This window comes from Benincasa hispida, chromosome 1 (assembly GCF_027475165.1).
Source record: "Benincasa hispida cultivar pf3 chromosome 1, pf3_genome.v1.1, whole genome shotgun sequence".
In the NCBI taxonomy this organism is placed as follows: Eukaryota; Viridiplantae; Streptophyta; class Magnoliopsida; order Cucurbitales; family Cucurbitaceae; genus Benincasa; species Benincasa hispida.
This window is the reverse complement of record NC_143478.1, coordinates 11,703,291-11,718,105: the sequence shown is the minus strand read 5'-3', so window position 1 is coordinate 11,718,105 and position 14,815 is coordinate 11,703,291.

Below are 14,815 nucleotides of genomic sequence, written 5' to 3'. Positions count from 1 at the left end.
GCGGGGTGTACAAATATAAAGTACAAACTAGTATAGTACACAAAAACAAGAAACTAGGACATACACTACGTGTCCAGTAAAATCTCCCATTTGCCCTAGACTAGATGCGACATGTCTCGTAGACCTAGACTCTTTAGGTGACCCTCAAACATTTTAGTCGTGAGAGTCTTTGTAAATGGATCAGAAACATTATGCTTGGAAGTGACCTTCGTGATGATCACGTCCCTTCGATGCACAATCTCCCGAATGAAATGATATTTTTGCTCTATATGTTTTCCACACTTGTAGCTTCTAGGCTCGCTGGAATTTGCCATAGCTCCACTATTATCACAATAAAGGGTGATGAGCTTTGACATGTCTGGAACAACTTCTAGATCAGTAAAAAAATTTCTAAGCTATACAGCCTCCTTGGTAGCTTCACAAGCCGCTACATACTCTACCTGCATGGTAGAGTCAATAATGCAACCTTGCTTTGTGCTTCTTCAGAACAACTCTTCCATTAAGAGTGAACACTAATCCTGACATAGATTTCCTAGAATCCCAGTCAATTAAAAATCAGAGTCAATGTATCTTGTAAGGAACAAATCTTTAGACCCATACATAAGCATGTAGTCCATTGTTCTCCGAAGATACTCGAGGATGGTTTTAATAACTGTCTAGTAATTTAATTTTGGATTAGACTGATATTTACTAACTATCCTCAATGCATAGCAAATGTTAGGTTTAGTACATAATATTACATATATTAGGCTGCCAACAGCCGATGTATAGGGGACCTGTCTCATCTCCTCAACCTTTTGAGATGTCTTAGAACATTGTTCCTTAAACAAGATAATTCCATGCCTGAAAGGTAATAAACCTCTCTTGAAATTCTACATTAAATATTTGACAAGTATCTTGTCGATATATGATGCTTGAGACAAGGCCAACCTTTTGTTCTTACGATCCCTGAAAATATGGATCCCTAGAATAAACTATGCCTTTCCTAAATCTTTCATTTGAAATTGGGCCGCTAACCACTATTTTATATCAATCAGTAGACCTACTTCATTTCCAATGAGTAAGATATAATCCACATATAATACTAAGAAAGTTACTGAACTGTTGCTGGTTTGCTTGTAAACACAAGGCTTATCAACATTCTGATCAAAATCATAAGAATTGATCACAATATCAAATCTTATATTCTAAGATTGAGAAGCCTATTTTAGTTTATAAATGGAGCGATTTGGCTTGCAAATCTTTTTCTATTGACCTTAGGAAATGTATCCCTCTGGTTGTTGCATATAAATGATCTCCTCAAGATTATCATTCAGAAAGGCAGTCTTGACGTCCATTTGCCAAATCTCATATTATAATATGCAACAATGGATAGAAGTATCTGGATAGACTTTAACATGGAAACAGGTTAGAAAGTTTCCTCATAGTCAACTCCTTTACGTTAGGTATAACCCTTTGCCACTAATCTAGCTTTAAAGGTCTAAACCTTACCATCTGCACCTCTTTTCCTCTTGTAGATCTACTTGTAACTTATAGGTTTAACCTCATCAAGTTGACTTACAAGATCACAGACTGAATTTAAATACATAGACTCTATTTCAAGATCCACTGCTTTAACCCGTTCACCTTTATTCACATCTTCCATTGCTTATTTATAGGACAATGGATCTTCAACATCGCTATCTAATATGATGGTCAGGCTTTCAATTAAAATCATATAACGAATAGGTGGATTCGCAGCCCTCCCACTATATCAAGGCTCCCTTAAAGCTTGAGGTGGATGTGACTGACTAGATGAACCGACCAACAACTCTTGTTGATGTACTAGATTCTTCAAAAACTCTTGTTGAAGTTTCAGTAGTTTCATTAGAAATCTCATTTAATACTATTTTACTGTATGACTTATGCTCCCTAATGTGGTCCTCTTCTAAAAATGTAGCATTTTTCGATACAAACACTTTATTATCTTTAGGATCGTAGAAGTAACCACCTCTCATTCCCTTGGGGTAGCTTACAAATAGGCATCGTTCTAAATGGGGTTCCAATTTCTTAGGATTAGCCTCAAGCACGTGTTCTGGATAACCCTAAATCCAAAAATAGCGTGAACTATCTTTACGACCATTCCATAATTCCAAAGGTATTTCAGAAACACTCTAGGATGGAACACGATTCAAAATATATGTTGCAGTCTGTACTAGATAACCCTAAAATGAATCAGGTAAATGAGCATAACTCATCATAGACCAATCCATGTCCAACACGGTTCTATTTCTCCTTTCTGATACACCATTTTGCTAAGATGAACCAAGTGCAAAGAGTTGGGATTCGATTCCATATTTTATCAAATAGTCTTGAAATCTCAAACCCAAATACTCTCCACCTCGATCAGCTCGAAATATCTTAATTGTTTTACTTAATGAATTCTCAACTTTAGCCTTGTACTCCTTGAACTTTTCAAAAACTTCAGACTTGTGTTGCATTAGGTAAACATACTATACCTAGAATAATCGTCTATAAAAGAGATGAAATATTCAAACCCTTCTCTAGCCTTAACATTCATAGAACCATAAAAGTCTGAATGACAAGTTCCAAAGGTTATTTTGCTCTATGACCTTTTCCAGTAAAAGGTATTTTAGTCATTTTGCCTTCAAGGAAAAACTCACATACTGGAAAAGAATTTTCTTCTAACTCACTTAGAAGTCCATTCTTAACCCACTTCTCAATCCTATTGAGACTTATGTGACCTAATCCCAGGTGCCAAAGTTGGAAATTTTCTTTAGGAGAAACTTTTTGTCTTTTATTCTGAGTTATTACAGTTTGAACATTCAGTATTAAGAAGGGTCTTAGATAATAACAACCTCAAAACATAAAGATTACTTTCTAAGTTTGTTGAACAAATAAAAGCACCATTTAAACAAATACTTTATTTACATTAAAATTGAAAGAATAGTTCTGTTCAAGCAAACATTTTACAGAAATCAGGTTCTTCTTTAAATCAAGAAGCACATATACATTATCTAATAACAAATGTGACTTTTGTAAAAGTAATAGTAGGCCTTTCACTGCTACAGCTGAGATGACTTGCCCAGCTCTAACCCACCTAATCATCTCGCCAGTCCTAAGTTGCTGCCAAGAACTAATTTTCTGAAAAGAAGAACAAACATGATTAGTGGAGCATGAATCAATTTTCTAAGTTGAATCATCATTCTCTACTACTCAAGTTTCCAAAACTAGTAAATCATATTTACCTTGTTTGGCTTTCCGCTTTTCCGCAAAATACTTGGGAAAGTTCCTTTTCAAGTGTCCCTCCCTCTGGATTTCAATGGAAGAAAATTCCTTTGGCAACCTTAGCCTTCATGCCCTTTGAGCAACAACAAGGTTAGCTTTCCCCTGACCTCCCTTCTTTTTCTTCCACCTTTTGGTACAGGAAGAAGACTTCTTTCCAGAGGTCAAACCTTTGTGGAACTTCTTTGAGGAGGTGGTAACATTTGCCTCTCCCTTCTACTCTTTAACTTTCATCAAGGACTGATAAGTCTGTAATTCATTAAGAATGGTGGTTAGGCTATAATCTAGCTTGTTAATAACAACATTATTATGGAATTAGAGGAAACTTTCAGGTAGAGTCTCCGAAATGAAGTTAACCTGACTGGCTTCATCGATGATAGACTCATTCATCTCAGCCACGTTAAAGTGGACCATCACGTCAAAACATGTTCTTGAACAAAGGCCCTTTCTTTCATACAGGCATTACAGATGTATTAAAGAGCTTCATGTCGGAGGTGGATGGATAGTTGTCCAAACATCTTCCTCAACAAATCCATGATCTATCATGTAGTGACCATGGTTTCGTGCTTTTTGGCCAAGACTTCAGATAAGCTGGCCAAAATATACGCTTGGGCCTTTTTGTTTGCCTTGATCTATCTTTCATATTCATCCCAAACATTTTAAGATGCTCTAACAGCGGGCATTTGAAGACATTCCTCAACAAGGACAAACCGTAGGTCATCAATTATAACCACAGTGTTAATAGTGTTTTTTCCAACTAGTATAGTTGTTGCTAGTTAATTTGTCAGCACTTTACAAGTTCAATGAAACGTTAGTCATTTTGAAGATTGCTAAAACAATACAAATTATTTATATTAGTTATTAAGACAGTACCCATAAAAAATCAATCAATTTAGCAAAATATAATGTACCATATTTGACATCTATTTTTGTAATGATGCTTCAGTGAGTTAGGATAAAAGCCATCATAGGGTGGTTAATTACCCTTTCACTGAATTGAGACAATCTTAACCAACCATTACACGAGAATGACTCTTATCACTATATTAGTCATTCATCATTATTTGGTCCATAAATAACTAACTTACTTAACAATTTCTTGTAAGTGTAACTCTTGATTTTGGACTCTAGAGTTTAGCTCCAATGAGCCAACCATAGGGAAAAATCGATTAGGGAAAAAACTAAAGAAGTCATATCCATTTATGAAGTTTGTGTAAAATGTCATGCAAATGCCATCTGTAGAGGGACACAAGCAAAGATGCCTCGAAGTCGAGCATGAAACTTTACAACAAACCAATAAAGGAGACTGTGGGATGCGTTAACACACGTCTCTCTCCCACTAACTATAAACACTCTCTCCATTCACCTTGGTATTGACCTATGCAAACACCATCCGCAGGGGGATACAAGTAAAGGCATCTCGAGATCAAGCATAGATCTCACGGTGTGAACTATTTAGGGAGAAACGTGAAAGAAAATTAACATATCATGTACATTATTTTTCTTCAATCTAGTGTTTTAAACCTAGGGTTCATTAACATAGAAAAATTCGCAAATCAATTTGACTAAGTGATTGTTAAATTTGCCCAATATAACACTTATATTGGATAGTTTAATAATAATGATATTTGTTTATTAAATACTTTAATAAATCTAATCATTTATTGCATATTTATAACATATTTTTCGAATTCACCTTCTAGGTCGGTTCCCAAGTAAGGGTGTTCCATTTTCATCATCTTAAAACCCCAGCCTAGACAAAACCTTCCTTAGACAAAGGTTTCTTTTAGACAATTATATTATACATTTAATCTTTCATTTAATACAATTTAATTCTATTAAAAGGGAATTAAAAGATTACTCCTATTACTAATCTCATTAGAAATATTATTAACATAGGTTTAGGTGTAATCAATTTCAAACCATCTAAAATTAATTTAACCTATGTTTGCATGCAATTCTTGGTTATAGATTTTAAGTCTAATTTCATTAACTTATAACACATAAAGATTAAGAATATAACAACTATATTTTTCTAAAGTAGTGTCATGCTTCATATATATTCATTTTCATTACATAACATAACAATTATATTATAAAGTAATGAAAACATACATAACATACATTCATCATCAACAACTATATATTATAATAATTATAATATAATATGATGCATGGACATGTTATTAATGCATGCATTCATATAATATAATAATTATATTAAATATGATGCATGAGCATGTGATGAGAGGAAAATGTAATCTCTTTTGATATGTGTTGATTTCTATGCGTTGATGGTCATGTATTAGATTGAAGAGTATGCAATATGCGTTAGTTGTGTATGCAATGACCATGCGCTCCTGTCATAAGTTTTCTTACTCTCTCGCCAAGTATAACAAGAACACAAGTTTCTCGGGATGATCTGAGGTCGAACACAGGGACTTGTAACTAAATGATGTTTGTAAAGTAATGCGTTTGAGGCAAGGAATAAGAATAAAAAGAAAAATGCTAATTGACTATGCGCTACTCCTACTCCTAGCTAAACAGACTAAGCAATGGAAGTTTGACTATGAGAATTGGTAGAGATGCGACAACTGTTAACGCGTAATAAGGTGCATGGAGAAATAGAATTGTGGAGGGGATAAATTCACTGCATCATTAAGCTTGACTGCAAGGGTAATCCCAACTCGCCACACTAACACATCGCACCCCTCTCGGTGGTCAGTCACATGCTTATATCTCTATAACTCATGGTTGCGTTGAGCATAAGATTATTCCTATCTCTAAGAACACTACTTACTTTGCTTAGTGAGTTCCACTACTTACCCTCTCGGATAGTTGGTTATAGCCACTCAGCTCATAGACAAACATTGCGATAGCCTCGCACTAAGTAAAGAGGATTGATTCACTACACTCGTGCAACGCACACCTTTCGGTGGGTTGTTACATGTGTCATATCGCTAGGCCGCATGATTGAGTATGTGATAATTCTTGCAATCTACACTTAACTCATTGCAATGAAGGTAAAAGATGATAAAGAAGAAGATGATGATGAAGATGGTGTTGAAGGAACTAAATAGATGCATTGATTACAAAATGTATTAATGTCTTAAGCCAAAATGTTATACAATATAAAGATTAGAAGAGAGGTGGAGGGCTAGATGTAGGCAATCTCTTGCTTCCATCAGATATACGTCAAGGCTGCCGGTGATGCCATGGATGGGTGGTGGAATAGTCTTTCTCGAGCTCTATCTCTGGCGAAGCTCCGGTCGTCACTTGGAAAGGGTTCTGGGAATGAAGAACTCTCAAAGAATGTCTTGCTCACGCTCTCATCTGTGATCACAAGAATCTACCCAAGGTGGAGACTCGGATGCTTTGAATTTAGGCTTCAAGGCTCTATTTATAGAGCTCAACCGCCGACAACATTGGTAGTTCCGCTTTGATTAGTCTCCATCACTGATGCAGTAGGTTAGAATGTCAGCATTGCATCATGGTCAATGATCAGGAAGCACTTCAGAATATCTATTGTATAATTTCAGAAATCTCGAGGCATGCATTCATATTCATTCCTCATGAAGGATCAACGCATTCTACCCACTCTTTGCGATCATACTTCTATCATGGTTATCACTCTGTAGTTGCGGCATTTCATGCGATGAACTTGTTTTCATGAAGATCAACACATGCTTTCGTTTCCTGCGATAGCTACAAAAATAGACATTTTGACACATAATAACGCATGATATAGTGTTAACGAGGACTTTCAGTGTTGATCGACGCAAGCTCACTATTCCACATGAATTCTTAGCAATATTAACCCATACTCTGCTCATCAACCCTCATAATTCTAAATAAAAGGCTACAATAGCTTGTATTTCTACAAGCTATCAGCATGCTTAATAAAATCAAGCAACTTTATAATATGACACGTATATTAAAAATGATGCATGGAAAAATGTTTATCCAATGGTGGAATTTTTATACTATATGGCATAGAATATACTATATAATTAAATTAAAACATACATAACATGTATAAAATAATAAAAGCAACATTGGACCAAAAATTTGTACCTTAAATGTTAATTAAATTAATATAACCCTTATATTAATTTAATTAATAAAAATACACATAAATAAATAAATTATTACAAATTAATAATTAAAAAATATAAAACTACCTTTTATTGCATGCCAGGAAACTCGAAGCAATAATCTGGAAGTGCCTGACGCACGTGCGAACCGTCTTTAGAGCGTAACGACGCTTGGCGCCAGCGTCGTTATGTTGGCTTTTGATTTGCCACAGTGTAGCCCTACATTGCATACAGTAGTGCTACGTTGGCTTTTGAGTTGCTGAAGTGTAGCCTTACGCTGCATGCAATGTGGCTATGCTCTACATCAGCGTTGCAACGCTACTGCTGAGCGTAGCGATGCTGTGCATTATGTTGTAGCATCGCTACACTGTGCATTACGTTCTAGGGTAGAATGCTTCCTTTGTTTCAATCCTTCATCCATTTTGCTTCGTTCTTGCTCCAAATTTCTCCAAATTGAAGTAAAAAAACACACCACAAATGACACAGACTTTTACAGACTCGATTGCAAGAATAAAATGTCCAAAAAATATATTGGACCCTTACAAATCGAATGAATAAATCAGTAAAGCTAAGCCAATTTTTGAAACATCTAAGTGCCAAAACCAACATACGTTCCTAATGCATCAAAAACACCCACCAAAAACTCTGAATTGAAGTTCGAAAACAAAATCAGAGACAGAACCTGACTTTGATACCAATTGAAGAGATTTGAATTCCCCGAAGAGGAAGCAATTGAATGCATTATGTCTATAAGTTCATTTTATAGAACATTGCAATGCAGAGGATGGAAACTAAAAGGATTAACCAATTGAATCTTAAGCATGTTTCTACTGGAAAATACATAGAGCAGAAGGGATTGACAGACACATACCCTTGAAGAACAGTTCTTCATGATTCCTCTCCACGGCAAGATCACAAATCGCTCTTCCCTTTTTCACCCGTTCACAACAACACAAACACACGAGCAACAACAATGAGACACCACCACAAGTGAACCTGAGTTATTCTCAAGATGAGAATCGATAGAGAGGTGTGGGTTTCTGTTGGTTAATTTTGGCGAAGGGAGGAGTTTTCTGGGTTGAGAGAATTATACACAGAGAGATAAGGAGGAAGATGGATGAAGAAGATTATAAATCTGAAATTAAACTCTCACTTTGTGTTTCACGTATATGAGAGAAAAGGGAGTTGAGAGAGTTATCAAAATAACTTCCTCCCCTTTTTTAATTTTCAAAATTCAAAATTGAATTTTAAATAATAACATATATTAACTAATTTAATATATATCATATTAAACTATATGTTATATCTCATATAACATATAACCTATAGTTTATATTATATCATATGTAATATAACCTATAGTTTATTATTCTCTCGTATAACCTATAGTATTAATATGAACCATATTCATATTAATTTTAACCTATAGTTTTTATATGAATCATATTATATAATTAATATTTGAATCATATTCAAATATTTATTTCTCTCATTAAAAATTTATATTATAATGTATCATATACATTATATTAATTGTATCTTATATAATTAATTCTCTTTAATTAATTTAAACAATACAAATTAATCCAAAATTAATTTGATTCTCATTGATCCTTATTGAGCTAACAATGAGACCTTATGAATCTATAGATTAAAGCTCCAATTGATAGATTAATCATACAAAATGCGGTTGCAATCAAAATCAACAAGCACTCTAATTACACTTAATTTGAATTTGAAAGCATGCATGAACTACTCATTTCATAAGAGGGTTTCAAGATGAACAATACCTTTGATGAAATTTTGTGATTCCTGCTCCTCTGCACAAAATTGGTCCCGAATTCCACAGTAGACCACCATAATGATCTTCTCTACTATCCTCTAACTTGAATTGTGTGGTGGAAATACTGAATTGAAGGTTAATTTGGTAGGAAATGATGAGGATTTTGAGAGAATATTTCAAAATTTCAAAAACTCTGATTTTTCATCCACTAAATTCTAATTTTTTTAAACTTCTAAAGAAACTATTCATGCAAGCATAAACCCTCAGCCCATTGACACTTCAATAACCACTTAAGATTAGTGGGATAGGTGTAGATCTAAGGATTAACCCAACAAATGTTGGATTAATCCACCAACTTAATTGTTTTTTAATTTCTATTTTTAATTAAATCTAATATTCTCCAAAATTAGTTTTAATTTAAAATCCAAATCTAAATTTGAATTTTATGAAATTGAATAATGTTTTATTTATTTAAATAAATAATTAATTAATTTAATACTAATTTAATATCAAATATTAAATTAATCAAACATCTAATTAAACATGAATCCTATTCATGTTAATTCAATATTTAAATATTCTAATCTCTCTGGTTTCATTCAATTTCGATAAATTAAACGTTTAATAATATCGAATACAATTAATCAAACCCTAAATTGAATTTTAACACTTCAAATTCAAAAACCCTACTTTCAAATTTGAACATTTCAAATCCGCTCAATTCACTCATCCAAGATATTAGTAGAGGAACCTTATGAACTTACAGATCATGAGCTGCAATGATTTGAGATTAATTGGCTAAACTCATTAGACCAAATTAATCAATATTAGTTAATTACCGAGACACACCACTATAGCTCGATAGTTGCACTCTCCTCACTGTAGATATATTTTTGTCTACTTTAACCATAATCAGTAAGTTGATCCTTCAAATGTCGTTCGTATTTACAGCTAGATCAAAATTATCGTTTTACCCCTATAAATACATCTTGCTCCTTAAGCTCTCACTAATCCTCTATTGAATAAGTGGTTTATAGTCCAACTAATAAACCATGACCCTCTCGATCATGAGAAAGTGGGGCTCTGTTGTTCAAAACCAGAAATCAATACTTAAGAGAACAACCTATCTGCTAACCCTAAATCGAGTAAAAGTGAATTTCATCTTACAGGACTATGTCTCCAGCTATCTATCCAGTGTTATCTCCAAAATGGGAGGCTTATTGAGCAGTGTTGTTGAACTACTCTCACCTATGTAAATAAAAGGATAATCCCGAATAAATAGGAGTTCATAGTTAACTCAGGATTTAGATTGAGTTACCCTAGGTCTTCCAATTTGAAATAGTCAGTTTTAACGGTCGTTATAAAGAAAAGTGACTATTTCGAGGTACGGTCTTATGCAAACATTGCATAGGATGCCCTCACTCTCATGTCTCCACATGATTGATTTTGGGATCACATCATTTGCATCAGTATATAAAGTGGGTCGCATCCGATTGTGTTACCAGGATGAGGTCCCAATCTCATCCATATACTTATAGACCATTTTGGATATATACTAAAACATGATCCACTTTTATGTCTCCACATAAAGTTAAAGTATTCATATTAAAGTCAATGATTTTTTTTATTGGATTTTTATAACAGAATACAATATCAATAACAATTTATTAAATATAATACTCAATACTTTTATAAATAAATAGAATGTGTTTCTAACATCTACAAACTGTGAGTTTTAGGACAGTCCCAACACTAATGATACTTGATTAATTAATTAAATATTTTAATTAAATTAATCAAACTTCATTAACTGTCAGTCAATCCATTAAAGGCTGACAGTTGCACTCTTCGCACTATAGATATAATTCTATGTCCATTAGATATAACCAATCAACAGTGCATTGACTCTTCAAAATTGTTCGTAAGTACAGTTGGATCAAATTTACAGTTTTACCCCAGTAGTTCCATCTAACTTCTTAAGTACCATTGATCCCTTTAATGAATAATTAATCATACTCCAATTATAATTGAACCTCTCTCGGGCCAGGAGAGGGTGTGGCACCCCATTTTTCAAGACCCAGAATCAACCTTTAAGAGAGCCATTTTTCTACTTACCCTAATAATCGGAAAGGAGAAAATTTCTTCTTGTATAGTTGTACTCCCAACTCCCCAATCAGACAAATCTCCAAAATGGTAGGTATATTGAGTCAGCGAATCTGGCAACTCTCACCTATAGGACTGTCATTTTAGGCAAGAGTTCACAACTCACTCAGGATTAAGGTCAAGTCACCTATGGTCATCTTGGTGAAATGTAAGTCTCTTCTAGCAACGATGTTATAAAGAGAGACTAATCATTTCATGGTTCAGTCTTATACAAATTATTTCTATAGGATACCCCTGCTCGCATGTCTCCACATGAATGATTAGGATCAGATCATTTGTAACACTATACAACGGTTGTAACAATTACAAAACGAACTGTATCCGTAGTGTCATAAGGATAAAGTATCCGACCTTATCCATCTACTACAGACCATTCAGGTTATTACTTAAACATGACCCACCTGTATGACTCCACATACATGTTTAAGTTATATCAAATTGAAGGAATGGTAAAGTTCCATAGCAGAAGCAGGTATCGGTTCAATTTTCAATTTTTACAGAACAACGAAATTACAGAACACACATTATGCACTAACACAAAAATACAACATGTTATAGATAAAGATGAAGAAGAATACATACCCTTGAAGATCACAACACGTTCTTCACAAATCCTCTTCCAGTCACGATCCAACTAACGAAAATCCAAGGAGCACCACCACAAGTGAGACCTCCGTATTCTCTTTTGGGATGAGAATTTCTCAGGAGTGTGTGGGCTCTAATATTTTGGAAGAGAAAAAAAGTTTGAGAGAGAGGGGTTTTTTTCTTAGGGAAAAGGACCAGAAAACTTTTTCACCCTTTTTCTCTATGAAGAAGAAGATGGAACAACAAAAAAAAACTTCAGCATAAAAAACCACCCCAGCAACTCGTTGATTGAGAGAATTAAGAGGAAGGAGTTACTTTTGAAATTTTAAATTATCTAAATATAATAACTAACTTATTATATATATATATATATATATATATATATATATATATATATATATATATATATAACTATATGTTATATCAAATATAAAACATAACTTATAGTTTTTATATTGTATCAAATACAATATAACCTATAGTTTTTAATTCTCTCAATCATTTGTGTTATTTAATATAAATCACATTTATACTAAATCTAATTATATGAATCTAATTCGTATAATTAATATTTGAATCATATTCAGATATTTATTTCCTCTCAAATAAACGTTATATAATAATGTATCAAATACATTATATTAATTATATCACAAATATAATTAATTTAACTATATCAAATATAATCAATTCCCTCAATTAATTTGAACAATTTAAACTAATCCAAAATTAATTCTAAATAAACCCTATTGAACAATAGACGGGGCCTTATGGACCTATAGATTGAAGCTCTAATGGTACTTGGATAATTAATTAAACTCTTTAATTAAATTACTCAACATCCATTAACTGTTGGTCACTCCACTAAAGACGGACAGCTGCACTCTTCGCAATACAGATATATTTTTGAGTCCATTAGATATAACCAGTCAACAGTAAGATAACCCTTCACAAATTGCTCGTAAGTACAATTGGGCCAAAATTATCGTTTTGCCTTTGTAGTTACATTTAATTCTTTAAGTACCACGGATCCCTCTAATAAACAATAAGTCATAGTCCAACGATGATGAAACCCCTCTCGGGACAAAAGAGACTGTGGCGCCACATTGCTCAAGCCCCATAATTAATCCTTAAGGGAGCAATTTATCTACTTACTCAGATGTTAGGGAATGAGTGAATTCTGTCTTGTGTAGCTGTATTCCCAACTCTCTAATTAGACGAACTCCAAAATGGTAAGCTTATTGAGTCGGTAATCTAGCTACTCTCACCCATACAAATCAAAAGACTGCCTTCATAGGCAGGAGTTCACAACTCACTTAGGATTCAAGTTATATCACCTATGGTCATCCCAATGAAATGTAAGTCTCTATTATGAATGGTGTTATATAATGAGACTATTCATATCGTGGTCTGGTCTTATACAAATTCATTTGTATAGAACACCCCCACTCACATGTCTCTACATGAATGATCAGGATCAAATCATTTGTAGCACTTTACAACAATTGTAATATCTACAAAGTGGGTTATATTCGTAGTGTCGCCAGGATAAGGTGTCCAGCCTTATCCATCTACTACAGACCATTTGGGTTATCACTTAAATATGATCCATCTGTATATCTCTACATACATGTTTAAGTTACAGATGATAACCTGGGATGTTAGTTTATTGGTTTATGAGTTAATGCTACTAAATAGCGAATAAAACATCTCATATTATATTAAATAAATAAAATGTTTGTACATTACAATTACAACTACAGGATCCACGAGATTTAGGGCATCAACCCCAACACCAATAACCTTGGATCTTAGTTTATTGGTTTTGGGTTAATGCAACTAAATGTCAAATAATATAACACTTATTTTATTAAATAAATAATATGTTTGTACAAATACAATTTACAAACTACAAGACTATGAGATTCAGTGTATCAACCCCAACACATAGGTGACTCGACCTTAATCTTGAGTGAGTTATGAACTCCTGTTTATTAGGGCAATCCTTTGATTTGTATGGGTGACAGTGGCCAAATTTACTGACTCGGTAAGCCTACCAGCTTGGACATTTATTCGAGTAGAGAGCTGGGAACATGACTACACAATATGAAATTCACTCATTCTCATCTTTAGAGTAAATAGATGAATTTCTCCCTCAAGGAATGATTCCGAGTCTTGAACATTGAGGCCTCATGTAAGACCCAAATTCTAAATCCAGGGTAATGGATGACTAAGAGAAGGAAAAAAATTCTAAGTAGTAAAATGTTAAAGAAATATTCCTAAAAGAAATATGTAGTGGATCAAGACAAAATGGTAAGTATTGTTAATGCGTTAGTGATAGTCTCTAGAGGTTGTGTGGAAATGGAGAGGATCAAAGGGTGGCCAAGTGAAACAAATGTTTTGACTATGGACAACGCGTGTGGGCTGGCTCCAAGTTGCGCTGATCGTTGGACGCAAGGGGTGCGTGGGCAGTAGCCGTAGGCTTGCACGCGTGAGTAGTTGATGCAAGGGCGTGCATTGACGCAAAGGCACGCGGGCATGCACGTGGTAAGCTAGGACGCGAGGCAAGGCAAGCGCTAGAGGGTGGCATGCGTCGATGCCCATCGCATCATTAACCGGTGTAGGATTAAAGATCAGGTCCAGGATTCGAGTCAAATCGACCTTCCCTCTCATCTCAGGGTGAGGCAAGGAATGACTTTCATTGCAATATAGGCATCCCTCTGATGGAAGCCTGGAGCCAAACCCCCTTGTTGGGGAGCCCCTGTTTGATTTATTCCAGAAAAAGCGGTAGCCTTGTGCATAAAGCATACTAGAAGGGTTCCTGCCCATGTCTAATTATTAGATGAAGACGAAGAGTGCTCTAACCTGATGTCGGAATAGCAGCTGTTAATGGAATGTGGGATAA